This window comes from Pezoporus wallicus, unplaced genomic scaffold (genome assembly GCF_028554395.1).
Source record: "Pezoporus wallicus isolate ANWC-B61680 ecotype Strahan unplaced genomic scaffold, APGP_CSIRO_Pwel_v1 contig_3365, whole genome shotgun sequence".
Lineage (NCBI taxonomy): Eukaryota > Metazoa > Chordata > Aves > Psittaciformes > Psittacidae > Pezoporus > Pezoporus wallicus.
The window spans coordinates 4,580,299-4,600,939 of record NW_026640883.1 but is presented as its reverse complement, the minus strand read 5'-3'; the positions used below and the strand labels follow the sequence as shown (position 1 = coordinate 4,600,939).

General features: G+C 41.3%; 2 long non-coding RNA genes across 2 annotated transcripts in view; one reads left to right on the top strand and one right to left on the bottom strand.

Annotated features, from left to right (window-relative positions):
- Positions 1 to 235: 235 nt before the first annotated feature.
- The window catches only part of LOC130605540 (uncharacterized), a 271,759-nt gene continuing 251,353 nt past the window's right edge, over positions 236 to 20,641 (bottom strand). Inside the window, exon 3 of the long non-coding RNA XR_008973732.1 lies at positions 236 to 249. This is a non-coding gene — a long non-coding RNA (uncharacterized LOC130605540). The remainder of the gene's footprint in view (positions 250 to 20,641) is intronic.
- On the top strand, positions 14,824 to 16,969 carry LOC130605542 (uncharacterized). Its single transcript, XR_008973736.1, has 3 exons — positions 14,824 to 14,951; positions 15,686 to 15,795; positions 16,882 to 16,969. It is a non-coding gene; the product is annotated as an uncharacterized LOC130605542 (long non-coding RNA).

The window sequence follows — 20,641 nt, the reverse complement described above, 5'->3', positions numbered from 1 at the left end:
TCCTTTTCGTATTTGTATAGTTGTTGAAAGTCTGAAAAAGTAAACTTCTGCCGTCCCTGTAGCAGTAGGCAATGGAGAAACATCTCGTCTAACCCCCCCAGAATTCTAAGTTCCAGCCTCAAAAGGCTCTGGCTGATCCTTTACATATTTACAGAAAGCAATGTCAAATATCACAGAGCTTAAATGTTTGCTAATGGAAAGACACGCAGGGTCAAGAAGGTTTACACTTCTTTGCGCTGCTATAAAAAGCTCTGCAGCACCTCACAGTTCCCCACAAGGAGGATTTGTCTTCTTGTTGTTAATCTAATTTTCTATCCCACTTGGTCTGGTTCAGCAGGGCACCGAGTGGGTCTCACTCCCTGTCCCAGAAGTGGTGGGACACTTAAACTGGTGTTTGAGTGGTGGGACATACTTAAACTGGTGCTTAAGTATGAAACATACTGCTACATGGGATAGTTCTCTCACTAGAATTTCAAATCCAGTTCTACGTTTTTGTTTCATAGTTTTATTTTATGCTTAAAAGAATCGGAGTTATAGCCACTTATCATTCCAAGGTGTTGGCTGAGAAACAGAGGTGTATCTGCTGCTTTGTGCATAGTCCTCCCCAACTAGGCAGCTACAGTAGCTATAAGACAGTCGCATAGCCAGAAGAAAGTTATAGAGGAACTATGTAGTAGCTCCTCTAGAGCATATTCATATTCATCTCAGTCATAAGACATGGCTAATTGTTGACATGGGAGCAGAAACAATTTATTGGTGTATGTTTATTACAATTGTAAGGTTCTCTGGTTACAAACCACATTCAGTATTTTTTTATGGTTGAACTCACCCTCACCTGGGTAATTTCACAAGATCTCAATGCTTTTATGGTGGTGTAAGGCAGTTTACATGTGAAACAGGAGTATATCCATTTCATGCCTAGTCTGGAACAGGGATGAAGAAGAAGTAGGTGATACGCGATAGAGGACTATTAAATCTTGTGTAGCATAAGAAAGGTTTACCTCTGGCAAAACATGGACTAAGAGGTGCTTATAGTTTCTTAACAGGGAGCAGGTTTAAAACAAAGCAAAGTCTGTACTTCACACAACATAGAGTTATGGATCTCCTTGCTGCAATATATGGTTTAGTAGGCGATAAAAGTTTATGGCTTCAAAAAGGAGCTGGAGAAGTGCATAGAAGAAATATCCCTTGGGAGCTGTGGTCATCCTCTCCCACTCCACTAATATACAAACTGAAAATAACTGAAATCTGGGAAAGCAGCCTTCCCAAAGTTGTGGAAATATCATGATGCGTTTGCCCTGCTCTTATACTCTTCCGTAGAAAACAGGATCCTGGATGGGGGAAAGTTGGCCTTGCTCCATGGGGCTTTATGTTCTACATTTATCCAGAATTGCAAGCTTGAAATTCATAGAGAAATTTACTTCTGTAAATCAAGTTATAAAGCTAGGTCCTCAGTAGACGTGTTGCTTTAATTGTTAGCTGTGAAGTTAATTTGCCAAGATCCAATAGCTCTGTCTCCAGTGACGGCCATTATTTTCAGACAACAAATGTGGTATCAGCAATTTTTATAGCCTTTTAATATGTTTTCTTCTAAGACAATGCTGCATGGATGTCCTGGGTTCAGCAGTAGCAGTCATGTTTTTTCCTTTGTGTTAACTGGTGCAGTGCTGTGTTTTGACTTCTAGTTTTGAGAACAGCGTTGGTGAAGCCGATGTTGTCGGTTGTTGCTAAGTGATGTTTACCCTGACCAAGGACTCTGTGAGGCTCATGCTCTGCCAGGGAAGAGGGGAAGCTGTGAGGAAGCAGAGACGGGGCGCCTGACCCGGGCTAGCCGGGGAGGTATTCCATACCACAGCACGTCATGCCCGGGGTGGGGGGTAACTGGGAGTTACCCGGAAGGACAGGAGCTTCCGGGTGGAACTCGTTTTCTTGGCCGGTGGTATCGTATTCTCTTCCCTTGTTATTTTCCCTTATCATTGTTTTAGCTGATAGTAGCGGTGGTGATTTGTTGCTGGACTGTTCTTGTCTCAACCCGTAGGAGTTGCACTCTCTCGATCCTCCTCCCCGTTCCTCCGGGAGCGGGGAAGGGGAGAGCCCCGGTGCAGGGAGGGGGGGGAGACGAACACGGACCTTGATTGTTGTCAGCTCGGCACCACTCACTGGGAGTGAGTGAACAAGTTACCTGACTGGGTTTAAACCACGACAATGGAGAATAGCTTAATGATCCAAATTGCAACAAGTTTTAGCTACCAAAAAATGAGCTTATAATGCCGCTTAATGTATTCAATGAATTATCACTTGCCAGGAACATATCACTCTGAAGGCAGAGAAAGCAAGACACCATGTTTGCTTTACAGGGGCCTTGCTCTTTGTTATTTGCAAGGAAATGCAATACAGAAAGAAGTTAAAGCATAACCCAGAGTGGAGTCCTCCGATAAGAATGTGCAGGTGAACTTAGAGTGATATTTTCCCTGAGATAACTAACATTAAGGCAAGACAGCCCTGGCAGTAAAAGGATAACGGGTCTGAATGTGCCTTCTAAGTCAAAGGTATAACGATAGTTGAGATCATAAAGCCCAGCAATCTCAGAAGTCTGTGAAGGGTCCCACTGATTTCAGTGGGCTTTGTATCAGGAGTTCCCCTTCAAATACCTTCACTTTTTTCATTAGAAATGAACAAATTTTCCAACTATAACTTAGGTTTTCTTTGTTGATGAATATGAAACCGTGGTACCAGTCAAGCAAGCCAGCAAGCACGTGGAATTCCTCATGTTCTGCAACTACTGTCATCTGAAAATGGATGATATAGAACCTGGAAATGGGGTGCTTTGAGAAAAGTGTTGTGATTTGAGAGCAGCTTGGGGTTCAGCCACAAGCAAAACCTGGTGTCAGCAGCTCCTCAGCACCTGGCTGTGTGCCTGGTCCTACCTTGCCACAGATCCCTCATGAGTGCCCTCAGTTGAGCCTGCTGATGAAAAGCAGCATTCACATACTATAACCCAGTTTGCTCAGAGGGAGTTATCACAACTTGGCTGACACACAACAAAACTGTCAGATAGCAGCAACTTGCTCCTCTGAGCTCTCAGCTAAATCAATCACTGTTGTTATTAGCTGAATCACTGAAACTGCAGGTCTCAAGGTTTTTATTCGAAGGGAATGTTTTTAAAAGCTGCTTGTCTATTCTACAAATATATGTAACCGTCTTCCTAGGGTTTTCATTTATAGACCTGATATTAACCCCCACTTTGTCCTCTAAATCACAAGATTTCAACTTAAGAGCAAATCACCAGCTGGTCCAAATCAAGATTTCTCTGTGACAGCTCAATCTTTTCAGGAATTTTGGGTTTTTTTGCTTCCATAGCATTTGTTTGGTAGGGTTTGGCTTTTTCTTCCTGTCTATGAAGGGTGTAGGTATCAGGAAAAAATGAACCAACATCCCCTTGCAAGATACAATTTCAATCCAAGGCCAAAGGAAGTTCTACCTAAAAGGTTCCAACTTCAACAGCAAATCTGTGGTCTTTATTGTTCTTTATAAGTATCTGCTTTATGATGGACATGTTACCTTCTATTCATTGCATTTCCTTGTAAGTACTCTTGCCCATTGCTCTGGTTCAATCCAGTGCAAAGAAATAGTCCACACGGGTACTAGCAGAGTCACTATCTATTTTATTAACTAAGGTATTATCAGGGATGGGTAAAGCAGCCTAATTCCATGATCCTTAACAATATTTAATCCATATATTTATTGTGAAGGCTTAATCTCTATGATTCAGCCCTTTTAAATGTTTTGAAAATTATTGCTTTTTAAAGTATAAAGTCACTGCTTCAGAAACTAGATCCGATGCCTGTTATCCACAGGCATCCCTTTTATTCAAAATAAATTTAGATGCCTGATGTCCATCGCCATGAGGTTAAGTACCCATGTGGCCTGTTTCTAACAGTAATGTAATCAAAAGACTGGATTTTTTTAGCCCTGTTTGTGCTCTCAAACTTGACAGGGTGGCCTTAGCCCAAAAGAGAATGAGTTGCTGGTTTTCAAGACACTTTTCCTTTTGCCATATACTCTTGGGAAGCCTTATGTCACTGAAAATTATCAACCCCTATGGAAAAGCTCTTCACAGGCCTTCACACTCACTGACCTTTCCCTGCACATGGGAATGATTCCAGGAGTGCTTTATGAGTAGTAATTCTTCATCCTGGGTATGAGTTGCCCAAGGGGATTTCTGCTTTCATAATCTTCTTCCTGCTCTGCTTTTTGTGGCGAGAAGGAGAAGCAAGGAGGGAACAATGACTGTAGAGGAAAGAGGTAGCTAAACCTCTGAGAGCCATTGTATGCAAAGGAGGAGATAGCACTACTTCATGTTCAGGAAGAGAAAACTAATTCCATGACATGACCATAAACTGAACTTTAAAAACACAGGTAACTGTCCTGAAAGCAGCGGAACGTGCTTGTCTACTTAAACACTTTCCTAAACTGTTCCCCTTTTCAGAATGAAACCCTAAAAAAGAGGCTGGGAAAGTGAGCCTGGGATATTAAAAACAGACCAGTGGGCTAGAAAGATATAAAGCAGAATAAAAATATGTCACAGGCTATTGCAGAAAGTAATTTTGAGTTAGGAAAAAGTGACTTGCAAGACTAACTTGAGCATTATATTTGTCATGAGCAGATAAGATGAGCCAAGATTTTTAAATCAGCCCATCCCTGCTTCCTTTGGCTGGTAGCAAAGAAAGAGAAACTTTGCGCACAGCAGGGAGAATCTGATGCCGAGCTAATTGAGTGTGCGTGCAGAGTGAGCAGCAGATGACAAGGACAGGGTTGGCAGAATGTTGCCAGATTGTTTGATTAGCAATGGTATGGTTCAAAAGCTGCCTGCCCTACCAGGGAATTGGCACAGATATCGGCACATGGCTCAGTCCCCAAGTAGTTGTTCTCTGCGATACTGTTTGAGAAACTGCTCTGCTTCTCTGAAAACAGGAAGGGTATTAACAAAAACAAAAACAAGGATGAGAAAGAAAGGCTATGAGACTTTATCTATAAATGTTAGATTCTGGCTCTTCTTTCTTCTAATACCACAGAAACTTCAGATGAAATGACATACTTGAGGTGGGATAAAAATTGGGTAGCCTGAAATTAAATCTGGCAAAAGTAGTATGAGAGAGCATTGATGAGTGGGAGTTTTCTTTCCCCTACGGTTGATATCCATGTTATTGCTTTTCTCTGTGTGTTAGTTTGAACCAAACAGTCACAGAAATTAAATGGGGAAATAAAAGTAAGTTGTTTGGGGTTTTTTCGTTCTGTGGGACAAGCATGCTAAGAAAAGCAGCAGCACAATCTTCTGATACGTCAAACTTGTATCTGTGTTCTGGGAGAGATAAGAAAAAAAGCTGATTTTACTGATGCATATATAGGGTTGTAGAGAACATCCTAAACACCAAAGCTACCTACAGAACAAGTGTAAAAACAACCTTTTATTACTAACAGCAGCTCTTTCAATTTACACAGAAAATATGTATGGATTAAGAACAATTTTCTGAGCCATCCAAATCAGCATCTTTGGAAGGAATCAAGGTTCTTGATGCTATAACATCAAAGCTACAATCCAAATTATGTTGTCCAGACACACAGGTAAATATTCTCCTTGCACTGAAGGCAGGAAAAATTAGAGGAACTGACATCACACCTGAGATTTTGAAAGTAGTTTGAATTCCAAAATAACAACCTAAATACCTTAGAAATAAGATATATGTTGATGCTTATTTTATACATATAGTGCAACACATAATCAGCTGTTATGAACTTGGATAGCTCTGTTAAAGTCACCAGGGCAGAATTAGTTTTTATCTTGTGACAGCTAATCCAGAGAATAGATGAGACTTGCATATAGAATCATAGAATAGTTAGGGTTGGAAAGGACCTGAAGATTATCTAATTCCGTATAGATATATGGAGAAATACTGTAACATAGCCAGAAGTCTTATAGTGGGATTATAGTATATATGCCTATATACTTCCTTCCAAATTGTACATGTAACTGCAATCTTGTCAGTTTTCCAGCATGTTCAGATGGGTATGATGCTTCTCTCTAACACGTCAATTTTCTGACTAACCTGTCATAACAATCTGTCATAACAATTCTCTGACACCTTACCACTGCTTTTTAAAATATTAGGGGGGTGTTCTGCAATCACAAGTTGGATTCATGCTCCTAAATAAGGGTGTGGGGGAGGTGTGTGACAGTATAGATATAAGTGGTTACGAATGCGTACGTAGACAGACATACACAAATCCAAAATATCTGACTGTGAATCATTAGAACTACAATTAGAGAGAAGCAAGCAGTGCCAAGTTGGATATTTCTCCTAAATTTGGCATCCTTTGTTTTCCAGCTTTGTGGAAGACCCCTTTTTGTATTCTGTGACCACCTAAGCCTGTGTACCACCAGTGTAGTAACATCACATTGCTGAGAAATTAACTCCTTGTTGGAGCAGACTTTGCTTTTGGTTTAGGAGAGAACTCTCTGCAGTTTCAGTTAGATTCATTGATTTACTTGATGATGTTCAAATGATTCATATTCTTTTTAGTAAAATAGACTAAAGAACATAACATCAAATGCCCAAATGGGTACAGTTTCTTGATGCAAGTCCCTCTGGAAAGCCTGGAAACATGAGAAATGTTCAAGAAGTTGATTTCTTTTCATAGAAATAATGGGTTCTTTGTTCTGCACCTCACACCCAGACCTGTCAAGTGATTCCTGGAATTTCCTAATGATAGAGTACATTTCCAGAGCTGAGAAGAGGTCTGAAAACATACATCTGCACAATTTAAATTCACAAGACCATGACCTCAGCCCACAGATACCTCCTGATAATGATGCTCCATTCTCAGTTGCAGTCATTTCCAATAGATGAGTGTTGCTCATTGATCAGAATGTGGAAAAAACTCATGGGGAAAAAAAGACAAATGAAAACCTAAAAAAATGTGGAAATTTTGTCTGCTGCTTACAATGCACAGCTGTTAATTATCCTGCTCTTAAAGGGATGGCAAGAAATTCAGAATAACCTAAACCTCAGGTTCTGCAACTTTCTGGAGCTAATAAGTGGTCCAGTGCTCTGGTGACTTAATTCATTAAATTATGAATTAAACCCCTCAACCTGTCAATTGGCAGCTGAACAGTCATCCTGCTCTTTCTCAGCTGTGAACACAGCCAGAGCCACAGAGCCCCTTCCCTGGACCTTTTCTGTTTCTGTGCAGTGCTTCCCCAGGCTCACAAGATTCAAATCTTACATTCTTCATGGTCCAAAAACACCAAATGCTCCCCATCAGCTCATAAAGAATGTAAGACCCTCAGTTTGGACAGTTGTGGATACCAAAGCTACGTCCTCCTGCCTGCAGAAGAATCAGGCCCCACTGCCTGAAAATTATGAAGGACCAGAGAGACACCATTACATCCCACATGCAAAGAAAAACAAGCACTCCATGTTTCCCATGACCTTCTTTCTTTTTTCTTCTTCTTATTTCCAAATGAAAACAGTCCCTGCTAGTCTGATCTGGGGGGGAATCTTTTCTGACAAGCAGCTTAACCTCAAGTGCTTGAAAGTAAAAGCAAACAGGTCCCTGAAAGACTTCTGTACTTCTGAGAATATCAGTGTTCTCTACTGCTCTTTCTCAAGCTGAAGCTCATGTTGGGTGTTTCAGAAGTAGATGAAGTAGCCCAGAAACTAATGTGTATAAAAAAAGCATAAAACATGTTTCTGGACTTTACTTTCATTTTAAGCTACCATCTCAGTATCTTTTCTCTGTTTCTGGGCATCCTCTTTGACCCTTGTAATCACTACAGATGTCTCTCAGGCAACCTTACCCCCCTGCCCCATTCATTTCTAATAGTGATTGCCCTAAAGACTTCACTGTATTTGTGGCTGTTTAATCATTCATCACCAGGCAGCCTGGAAAATGCTACTGATCTATGGCTGTAGCCATTAGTAAGAACTAGTAAAATCTTCCTGAAATGAAGAATGGGTCATTGTGAACAGGCTTAGGTTCTGCCTTTACAGGCACATCCGACAAAGAAACATCCTGCACACTGGGACTGTCCAATTGACGTCAGTGGAGAGACCTGATCTCAGCGGGTTTTAAATTAGACCCTATAGCTGAGACTTCCAAAGCAGCCTGGAGGATTCAGACACATATCTTTCATTAAAGTGAGGGTGTATTAAGCAAATGGAAGATATCTGTATGAAATCCCCTAGACTGCTTTGAAAAACTAAACTACTGTGCAAGCTGTGCAGCTTTCCCCATAAAAACAGCTGCCAGCTCTTGCTTTGGTAAAAGTGATGGAACTGTGTGAAAAGATCCACATAAAGGCCTGGACCCCTCATCCTTTAGGAAAACAGGGAGAAGCACGGCTGGAGTGCTTTATTTTCACAGTTAAACCCTCCCCAGTTCAAAGCCATTTAGAAGAGCAATCGGTTTGCTTTGGATCAGCAGGACTGTCCTGACAGATGAGACTTCAGCCCTGCACAGATAAGGGCTTCCATTTCAACCATGTTTCTGCTTGTCCCCAGCTCTCCGGGGAGCATGCAATAATCACAGTGGTTACACCAGTGGGAGGGTGATTTGGAGCAAGGAGCAGACATGCCCAAATGCTATTTTCTCTCATAAAGTCTCATTTGAGGCTCAGCAATAAAGAGCTCTGTTTTTATCACAAAGAAAAGAACACAACTAGAAGCCAGGTCTTCAGCCCAACCAAAGTCAATTTACTGCCCATGAGAGGAGGCTTTAGCATGCACTTTTAGCAGCAGCTATCCCAACCCAAAACCTTGAACACTGAAAAACATTTGAAATCATGATTCATATTCTCTAAATGGGGTGCTGTTCCAAGGCTGCTAATCCCACAGAAGAATTTGGGCCTTGGAATATCCATGGTGGCTCTTCTTCCACCTGACCTTAGCCACTGAGAATGTTGATGTCCAGTTGTATTGCATCTGGCTGAGATGGTCTTAGCTATCCCCACGGCAGCCCTCATAGTGCTGTGCTTTGTATTGGCAGCTAGAGAGAGACTGATAACACAGTAGTGTTTTGGCTATTGCTGAGCAGTGCTCTACAGCATCAAGGCTTCTCTCCAACGTTTCCCTATCGCCCATAGGCTGGGGCTGGGCAAGATCTTGGGAGGAGACATAGCCAGGACAGCTGACCCCAACTGACCAAAGGGATTTTCCATCCCATGTGACATCTGCTCTGCAATGAAAACTTAGAGAAAGGAGAAGGGGGAAGGCATTCTTTATTACATCACTTGTCTTCCAGAGCTACTACACATACTGAAGCCCTGTTTCCAGGGAAGTGGCTGGACATTGCATGCTTGTGGGAAGTAGAGAATAAATCTTTTGTTTTCGTTTGTTTCTATGTGTGGCCATTGCTTTTGCTTTTATTAAACTGGCTTTATCTTGACCCATGAGGTTTTTTTTCCATCTTTTTTTATCCCCTCCTCCCCATCCTGCTGAGGAGGGGTGTATCAGGCTTGGTAGGCACCTGTGACCAGCCAAGGTCAAACCACTACACCAGTCCAGGTTAGCTGACTAAGGCAAACAGTGAGAGAGGTGTCAGCAGAAAGATTCATCATATTCTCATATGAGGTTACACAATAATCTTCCACCAGAGGTGCCTCTTTGAAGGCAGAAGAAAGAAATACCTTGGAGACATGCAAGTTTGAGATGGCTAAAGCCATCTGGGAGCAATTGCCTTTTAATGTCATAATACCTGAAGGCATCTGGCTCAAGAGGAAGCTGAGGAGTCAATAAGAGACACAGGGAATGAAATGCTGCCATCTCTGCCTGCATAGGTGCCCATGCATGGGGGCCAGCAAACTGGGAGCAGGACTGCAACATCCTTTCACACACATTAAACAAAATCTGGTTTGCAGTTCCCCTTTAACCCATGTGCAGGGCTGGTCTGGTCACACATTCAGTGTCAACAAGGTGAAGTGCTCCGGAAGAGACTGCCAAGGAGAGCATCACCATCGGCCTGACAGCATCTTCCAGGTCATGTCTCAGCACACATCCTTTGCCTTCTGCCTGGCTTTGACAAGGACATGGTTTTGTACAGCTCAGCCCCATAGAAAAAAAACCTCCATTTTCTGACAAGTGGTGAGAAAATCATTCCTACAGCCCACAATGGCAATCTGCTTATTAGTCAGACTGCCTCTCCTAATTGCATTATTACTTCATGGTAGGCCAGGACAAGACAACATCATTAGCTGAAGTTTCTTCATTTTAGCAGTCCACTGCCTTCATACCCGATTTAGAAGTTAATGGGTGAAGAGTATGTTTAGTTGCATACCTGCCATGCAGCTCAGATGACATGCTCCTTAAACACTGTGGTTGTGTGGATGCTTAGTCAGTTCCCTTCATTTTTTGCATTGCTTATGGTCCTTTCCCTTTATTTCTTGTATTTTAGGAGTTCTGAGAATAGGTGAAATTCTGTTAGAACTACAAAGACTAGCTGCATTTTCTGTGCTATTTCATAGCAGCAGAGATTCTTCAAACCTCGGGTTGACTCCAGATCTCAACTATCAGAAAGTTGGAGATGGTCAGCTCAGGGTTTCCTACTCTAACTTGTCTCCTATAAACATAACCAGAAACCCAGAAGATTCAGACCGGGAAAATGGTAAGCCTAGTCCAGCGATCTGCCAAAAGGTCTGCAGGAAAAATGGACTCAAAAGGAAAACTGCTGTAAAGGAAAATATAATAAAGATGATGACTGGGTAAGTTGCTCTGCTGACTTGTTACAAGCTCTGCAAGACAAGTCTCTGAAACAGGTAAATGAGCATTTGAAAAGCAGCTGTTAATCACACTTAAGATAACAACCTCAATGAGCCAGCTGTCAGGGAAAGTGATGGATTCACCTTCTACTCTGTGTTTACCTAGAAAAAAAATGCTGAGAAACAAGTAAGATACCCACATCTCTCTCTAGGCAGAAAGTTCATGATAACAGAGGATTTGAATAGACAGAAAATTGATTTTCATGGAAAGTAAACTATTTGTATTTCTTTTTACTTTTATCACACAGCTGAACAGTTTAACTCACGAGGAATGTAAATAAATTCGTGTCAAATGTTAAATAAACTTTTTCTTTCTTTTTTTTTAATTTCCTTTTCTTTCTCTTTTTAATAAATCTTGTTTGGGTTGAGATTATGCTCATAAAGGCAATTCATGCAGGAGCCACAGAGAAAACAGATGTTGTAACCTTTGAACAGAAGTGCTGAAGAGCAATTCAAAAGCGAGTTTAGAAATGAAAATTACCACTTTTGTCTGAGGAACGTAAGGGATAGAAGTAGCTCACATGGGAGGTATAAGATGTCTCCCTCCATATTTATGGCAGAACTGACCCATGGTAGTGCATACAGCCATAACGGTATTCCCAATAAATCACTGGCATCAAAATGCTTCAGGATGGCAACTGAACGCTCACATGCAGCCCTGTAAGAGAGCACCCAAAATGAAAGCTGCATAAGTCATCACCCACCAGGGCCTTGGAGACCTCGTTTCCTGTGGAAGGAGGCCATAAACCCCTACACAGTAACCACCAGAGGAGCTGGGGTTGGCAGGGAAGGAGGGGGATTGGCCCCATGCAAAAAGCAACTGTGATTATAATATAGCTTATATGATGTGGATATATATTGACCTTCACATGCTGTTTTAAGAGCTCAGTAATATCTGGCTTTGAAATAGTGGTAGGAGAGTACAGGCACTGTTGTAAATGGCTTGTGTGGGGACATGTGTGGGACAGCATGCAGTTTCTTTTCCTCAGGTTAAAGGAAGATGGAGTTAAATTGTAGCAGATATACGAATCACATTGGAGAAAGCTGCAGCAGCTCAGCTTACTTAGCCTGGCAAAATAATATGGTGCAAAACTAGAGGGAAATTTAAGAACTCAGCAGAAGAATAGAAATGAGAAGATTTTTATCCTGTGTAATCTTCCCAATAAAGAAAATATTAATATGCTTATTATTCAATACATTGTTTCCCTCCTTTGAATTGATAAGCAGCACTCAGGTTCTATAAGAAATCCAATAAAGAAAAAGAAAATTGACTTCTTCCCTTTCTTGTACCAAGATCAATCTTGGGCCACTCCCTTTCACATAAGAGGCTAGAAACAGAATGTTTTTGAGGCTTTGCCTCAGTCTCTGTTTTGAAGCACCAAGTCACATGCAGAGCTCTACACAGCTTATTTGGATCTGCATAGTGGTTTCAGCTATCATCAGCTAGTCCTTATACACTCTATGGCCCTCCTCATGCCCTCGACGCTTATTCAATGCCCCACAAGTGCATGGTGACACCTCTATGCTTCTTCTTGCCCTGAAAATTATATCACTGCTATGTCACACTGCAATTTCAAATGAAAGCTGCTTCTCTTCCCCTCTTCACCCAACAGCCACAGCTGCCGAGACTCCCACTGACAGAGAGCAAGAAGCCAGCCCACTCGCGTCACCAGGCCATTATGCGTCATTACCGTGCATCATCCAGGGGCAATGTCACCCCTACACATGAAATAATAATGGCCTAACAGATGTGAGAGTCATTGTAGTTTTGTCTGCTGCTATTGGAAGACAAACTAACACAGAGAAGCAGATTGGTAGGGAAATAGTTCTGGCAGTTTCTTCAGAGAACTTATCTGGACCAAAAAATATTGTGTGGCTTTTTGGGGTCTGACTGTTTCTTTTCTTCAATTATTTTTTTCTGTTTTGAGAAGGTTTTGTGGTATTTTTGATGTGCATTTCAGCTACCGTGAATAAATCTGTGCTGGACACCCAAGTGCTTCTAAACACACCATAGGCTTCTCATGAAACTCTTCTCCTATTAAGGAAGACAAGCACATTTGCCTCTTCCAGACAGTCGCTCTGCTTTGCTTTTATTGTAGCTTTGTGCCATTCAACTTTCTTCAGCTGAAAGAAAAAATTCCCCTTTATGTTTTGCAGACACAAGGACATGTCCACAATCAGGAGTAAATGGACAGACTTTGCCACTAGCTATGACTAATAATGGGAGACGTTCACTGTTAGCATAACACTGTATTTACTTTGTTCAATGTCTCCCATAAACACTTTTAAGACTGCTCTGGTAAATCCCTGGTAACTCTAATTAGGGAAGCAAGCCTCGTAAAAAAAATAATGTTCTTCATAGCAACCTATTAAGTGACTTTTATTTCTTAAAATATTGACATTTTGGGATGACATTTGTCTTTATAGGAGGTGTTGACCATTAGAAGATGGGTTTTAATCATGAAATATAATGTTTTTCAAGTTACTGTATGCCTCACAGCGACACAGTGACTGAAACAATCCAGTCCAGGATCAGCTCCAGAGATGTACCTTGAATCTGCTGAGGGATTCCAAAAAGATGAGTTAATATCCCTGTGCCTCATATTTCCCCTGAAGAGGAAACAATATTCAGAGAGTAACACTTGCTCAAACAATTTGCCTTCTAGTCACAAGAATGAGACACATGCATTTTTAAGATACTCATGCAAATCTATATTTACATGTTATTATCCAGAGCTTTTTGCTACTTTCCTGAGCTCTCCTAAATACTCTGCTTTGGCTGACTCATGCTGCTTGCTCCCACTTCACACTTTTGCCCGTGCCTCTCACATCTGGGGACGTCGTTGTGACTCCCAGCACCAGACACACACGTGCCATTGGCCAAACCCCATGCATGGATGCAGAGAGCAAGGTCCAGCAGCAGCACCGATGGGGAGCTCTGCTCTCACATAATGGGGAGCACCCACACTGCATCTCATCCCACTGCTGCTACATCACCAGGGAAAGTCCCTCCCAGCCCATCTGTCAGCTGGGTGTTTGCAATGAATAAGCTTACTCTGTGAAGTAAGTGCTAAGAATTAACATTAGGCTCACATATGCTGATATTTGTATCTATATCTGTATATATACCTGTATCTGTCTATCTATCTATCTATGCAAGCCAGGATATGGTTGTCCTGAGCTGTTGTGTCTCCAGGCCAGTCTGCTCAAAGCTGCAGTGCAAACTGCTGGAATACTGAAATAAAACACCAAGCACTCATTTTCCAGACCACTGACCATTCTCAGCCAGTTAAAATTAATTCTACAGAGCAAAATCAAAATTAATTATGAAACCAGGAGAAAGAGTCCAACAATACTCTCACACTGATAGCACTCTCCCCGAGCCCTCTAATTTGGTAGTTGCTTTCATAGTGACAAGAAGCGACTTGCAGCCCTTGCACGAGGTATTCAAAACACCAAACCCAACAGTTTTCCCCATTAACACAGACAAATTAACATTATCTCAGTGCTACTCATAGTTCCTCTGAGTGAAACGAGTATGCCGGCGGTGATTCATGCACCACTGCTGAAACAATAACTCACCCTGCGCACCCCAGCAGTGTGCTATAAAGTAACCTGGGTGTGTAATTATAGCGAGCACCACGCTGACACAGCTGCTGCTCTTCACTCCCATGCAGCCATTATATTTCCCTGTGCTTTGTGCAATGTTCTTTCTAACGACGTGGGATACATCAGCCTTTGCTTGGAGGAGAGCCTGCCTAAAAATGACCTGTAAAATTAGCACATGGGGGTTAGCAGGTGGAAAGAAACCAACTCCCTGGGTATGGCTGACACGACCTGTGACACCTTTGCCTTTCCTGAAGTGCAGAAGCACAGATAATGGCTTCTGGAAAATAATGTGCATCCTTGAGGCATGTTTAGCTGGCCATGGGAATATGCAGGGAAGGAGTACAAAAGCAGTAAATGATATTAGGGGCTTGGGCAGTGGTGGGTGCTGTTAATGTACGGTTTGGCCAAGCACCTCAGGCTGCTTGAGAAGAGCAGGAGTTGTCCAATGAATCAGTCCTGGTGCCTCCTGAAAATAATCCAGGGGATGCTCTAGGGTATTAGTGAGACTTTGTTTTGGAACAAAGGCAAGGTAGGTCATTGTATGTCACATGAAATAGTATCTCTAATAAATCCATATCAAGTTTAATTTTGTTTCTATCTTATGGGATAAGTACCAGCATCTATCAGCAACTTCAAAGGGATTTACAGGCACTCTGTGTGCTGGAAACCAGCCAGCGTGGGCATTTTGAGTTACTTGATGCCAGAAGGGAAACAACTCAGATGGGCCTTTCTAAGGAGATTTTCAGTATACATTCTGACCTGGCTCAGATCCACAGTATACATTGCTGCACCAAGGCTGAGCAGTGAGGCAATTCATCCTTTTGATGCACAGGATAGATTTTGGCTGGGTTTGAAGGTAGAGAACTTCATTTATATTTTATCAGGGACAAGTTTCTGCTTCCCATTGCTCAACTATGCAGCAGTAAAAAGACTTTTTGGGCCCTATGTTCTCAGCCTGTTAGATTGCTCTAAAGTTATAGGTTGTTTTCACCCCTAATAGCCACCAAACTAAGCTCCTTCAAGGATGAAATAATTTCATATATCATGACTTTCTGCAGGTAAATTAATTCATAAAGTTCTATGTTGCTATGACCAGACAACCATATAGCACTTGTGATACCATAGAGACAACAACAAGTGAATTTTTCTTCCTTGAAACTCCAGAGAAGATGTTAGGGTCTGAGGCTGAGGAATATATGCTGTGCTGCAAACTGCTGTGTAGGTATCAGTCAGTACCATGTCTCATTATTGCCATGTATGCAGTCTCTGCTTAGGCATGTCTGGTGTCAGCTGTCCTGTTGAAATCTGAAGGTGAATGAAAAACAATTAAGAAATTCAGAATTAAGAATCTACAGCATCCTTACACATAACATGTGTAAGTGCCCAAGGGATGTCATCTTCTGGAAAGAAGTCACAGCCTCTTTTCCTTCTCAGGGAAGAACATCAGGGCACTCTCTCTGCTATCAAAGAAATAATATTGCTCACTTATCCCCATTTTTGCAGCACCAAGAATGATTGGGATTTTTTTGTGTGGAAAGTAGGATTCATGAAACCTGAAGTTCCCTCTTTAGCTAGCAGAAAGATGCACATAATCCAGTTCTCATAAATAGTCTCTGCAAGATCCCCTTGCTCCATTAACTCAATGGAAGCCTATTACTGCTACTGCTGAAATCTTCATTTAGAAGCTGATATTAGGTGGCATGAATAGTCTTCCTTACCATTCTTTATCACAGCAAGTGTCAGTATCCTTTTTCAGGCTGGACAAAATATATCCATTAGAACAATTTTGCAATGGAAATCTACTTTGAAAGCTCTCAGTGTATCAAATTTTTAATGGAAAAAAAATAATAATGATTTCCAAGAAATAATTTGATGAAAAGCGAAACAAGTCTTTACAACTTACTGAAGACAAGAAAAGGTCCAGACTGCAGAAAATAACCCTGAAGAGGAAGTTCCATGTCATTCTTTCTCTTAGAAAAAAATAGATAGAAGAATGAACATCCTTCGGAGCTAGGAGTGTTTGCACTCTATTTATCTGGACTATAAGTCAACTGGCAGAGAGAAAAAAAGAAGGATTTTATATAATCCTCAGTAGAAAAAAAATACTTTCAAGAGACATATCTTCATTTCACTCCATATTTTCTTATCCCACAGTACAGTTAGGTAGTAGAAGTCTTTTATGTTTTGCACAAAATTCACCATAAGTCTTCTAGTGATCTTCAGCCAATGCATTTTAGACCTCACATCCAACCTGATTTCCTGCCTGCCCCCTTCTTGGCTTCTAAAGTTCGACTGCATAAAACACTTTAACGAATGGGAAAAAAAGTTCCTAAGTCCACAGAAAAAGCCTTTTCTCTAACTTGGCTCTTCTGATCCTTTTTATACATCATAGTACTGACAAGAGCATGAGTCTCCTCTGCATGTTCATAAACATATACTTTCTTTGATGTTCTGTAGAGTGACACATAGACACTGTCCATGCTCTCATTAGGAATGTTACAACTTTAGCAGGCCCCCAGCTGTGCACAGAGAAGCCTAAGAAAACAGAAGTCCCCTGTTTGACATGTGTCAAGGCGAGGGATCCAGGATACCCCATCCCTATTGTGCAATGTTCCCAAATTGTTTCCTGGGGCCTATGCTAGGAGTTTTCCTTATCAAACCACTTTATTTTCACAGGAAAGATCATGTGATGGGAAAACACACTTTCCTGTTCTGCTACATGCTTCAGTGTCTGGGAGAGAACAGGGCAGTTTACCAAGCTCATGTTTACTGGGTCATCGTTTGGCCAAAATTGCCTTAGCAGTGTCAGTCGACAACACTGAAATTAAAAATCTTCTAATAAAGGGGTAAAACACAGTGGTCAATGCTGATCTTTGCAATATTTCAGGCAAGGATGAATTTTTTTTAGAGAGTTTTGCTAAAGCATGAAAATTCAATGTGTCACTGTATGCCCACACACCAGAGTGAATGTCATTCTGTATATATATATGTATAGAAAAACAGACACATATATGTATGTACATATAAAAACACACAGAGGAAGATGGAAAAAACACTAGATTATAATTTGCAATTCTGTATTAGGCTCTTATGGTTTAAGTGAATTTTATCAAATTGTTTAGACCCAAAGAGCATCACTTTTAACAGAGATTTGTTTTCAATGCTAATGCAATTACTCCTCTTCTTTTCCTCTAAGCAAATTCTTCAGCACTATTGAAAGAAAAAATAGAAAGATAAAACCACTAAATCAGTTCCAGCTGCCTAATCTAACCCATAATACCATATGTGTGTGGATCCCTTTGACAGAGGAGAGGGAAGGAGAGCTCTATAATAAAGGCAGCAGCTACATGAAGGAGAGTCAGCCTCCACTGACTCATTTCCTGGGTCCTCCTTTTTTAAACTATTAACAGAGATGATGTTTATAGGTTAATGGCAACTCTACATCATTCAGCACAGGTCATCAACTACACACTTCCCTATTCAGGGCTCTGCCTGTTTCTTGCTTTGACAGTCTGGACTTGAGGTGGCATTGCTTGGTCTTGGAACTTGTTTTTAAACTTCACTTTATTAAAAGGTGTGGTGGGGAGTCAGGAGAAAGAACCTGAACCCACTTTCTCAGCTGTCAGTTTACACTGTGACTCAGTTTATCACCTTTTCATAATGGTATTTGAGAGAGTTTCCAAGCAAAAGCCATAGTTGCATGGTCTTTCTGGCTAACACTTCTCCAACAGATGGTAAAAAAATCATCCTCCAAACTCTTAGGGAACTCATGAATTACCTCCTGTGAGCAGTGCCATTTGGCAAATGTGACATTAAAAGAATAAGGCTCATTTCATACATAGCTTAGGCTTCTGTATGTGCTCCAGAGCCAACAGCAGCATCAAATGCCTACTTCTAAAAGACCAGTTTATTTTCCTGAATGCATATTTCCATGGGCCTAGACTACATTTTAGGATGAAAAGCAATATTCAATAGATGCAGAGTCATCCTAGTCATTTTGTTATGCAAATGACAGTATTGTCTTTGTCAGTATTAAAATCACAGAAAAAGAAAAAAGCCACAGTTCAGTTTTTAAACTATAAGAAATTATCTATTTTTTAATTATAACAGAAATTCAATTATATGCTTATCTAAGACTCTTATTACTAGATACATTCTTCTAGAGGAAACAATCAGCTGTGGGCTGAAATTCACAGCTGAATCCCAGATACATCATTTTCAGTCAGATTTTCAAATCTTCACTGAAGAGGCAACAGGGAAGGGAAGGGAAGGGAAGGGAAGGGAAGGGAAGGGAAGGGAAGGGAAGGGGGAAGGGGGAAGGGAAGGGAAGGGAAGGGAAGGGAAGGGAAGGGAAGGGAAGGGAAGGGAAGGGAAGGGAAGGGAAGGGAAGGGAAGGGAAGGGAAGGGAAGGGAAGGGAAGGGTTTATAAGAACTTTCTAATAATGTGTCTTTAAACAGCATTTGCAAAGAATTATAGGAATTAGGATAAACTTGCAGCCAAAGAGCTTTAATGAAGATGAAGGGTGTTGATAGATGCAGAGGGAAGAAAAGGATACCTATGAAACTTTACAGCTGAATTTGATAGAACAGCTGATTTTTATAACGGGTAAGGCAAGGAGCATACTAGAAAGCCAGCTGAGAACAGGAAAGTGGCAGGAAGTATTGCTTGTCTGTCTTTTTCCAGTGATTTAGCTCTAGCATGAGGATAGATTTTGAGGCAAGGCTCATTTCTGAAATAATAATAGCTGTCTTCTAGAAAGTGCCTTCCCTTCTGTGTGGAAGCTTTCTATTCTTGGGAGTAAGAAGCTTAAGGTCAGGAAAGGGGAAGAGGTTTCAGAAGCAGAGGTGATGCAATTGATGCTGTATCTGGAGTTGTCACTGCAAGAGGAAAAGGGATTCTGGAGACTTGGTAAAGGTAATGTCTACAAATACTTACTTTTGGCTATTTGATTTGTAATTAGAATCTAAATGAATCAAGATTATTTCTTGCTTCTAAAAGAGGTTGTTGGCACATGCTTTCATTTGCTCCTTCATTGGTAACTGTACCATATCTCTCTTGAACCTTCTATCTTGCCTTTGGCAAGGAAGTTCAAAGCAGTTGTTAGCTCTTTCTACTAGGAGTAGCTACAAACCTTAGAAACTGTATCTGAGGTGCTCAGCCTCCACACTGCAAAACTGTCTCTGTATTAGGTGTAGGGAAGCAGTGCATTATTCTTTCACATACAGATACCTTCCTGAGGATTTGGCTTAAGTCCTGCTTCAGTTTAGCTCTCTCAAACTAACTGTTGTAGACAGGTACTGATGGCTGCTTGAGCACACACTGATACACCAAAATTCAGATCTCTAGCTGGTTAAAGTTGTCAGGACATTCACTGTGTCATCTGCCATCATTTATGTAGCAGCCATCTGATTCCTGCTGTGCTAGATGTGACCTATGTGTGAAGACTCCCATTGTGTCACTCTGAGAGTGACAAGCAGGTAACCCTATAAAACCTCAGGAAAGTTGAAAGCAGATAGGTAGCACCCAGCTACTAAGGGACTCCACATTTCACCTCCTACCTGTGCAGGACAGGAAGGAGGCTGTTCAGTCTGGACTTGTTAGGCTCAAAGCCCAGATTTAGGTATTTCATCACAACATTTGCACAGTGGGATTAATCTTACCCTGGTTTACATTGACCTTCCCTCCTGCCTGGAGCCTATGCTACAGGAACATATCTATGGTGCTATACACCCCTCTATTTGACTTCCACAACCATTTCATTTAACTGAATGGTTTTAAAGCTGGGGTACAAAGCCTCTTTCGCAGTTGGATACAACTCTTTCACATACAAGTAGTTTTATCCTGCTTTTTTGCCTTCCCACGCAGGACCTAGAGCTGCTGTGATTCCAACTGCTGCTACAATACTGGAAAAGCTGTTAATATATCCAAAGCATCACATGAGGTTCTTGTTGATAAAAGACCCTGCTATTTACTAAGAAATGGGCTGATTATTTGACTGTGAGCATGAAAAGCAACAGAGTTTTGGAGGACACTTTGTTTTTTTCCAAAGACACTTGAAACTGAGAGCACCTGCATCCTGCAGACTGAACATGTGTTAAGCTTCCCCTTTTACGTTTTGGTTGTCTTGGGGTAACAGAACCAAAGTAAACTCTATGATAATCTCTGATCACAGAATCATGTGTACAAATTAATAAAATACCTGCAGTTTTTTTCCTGGG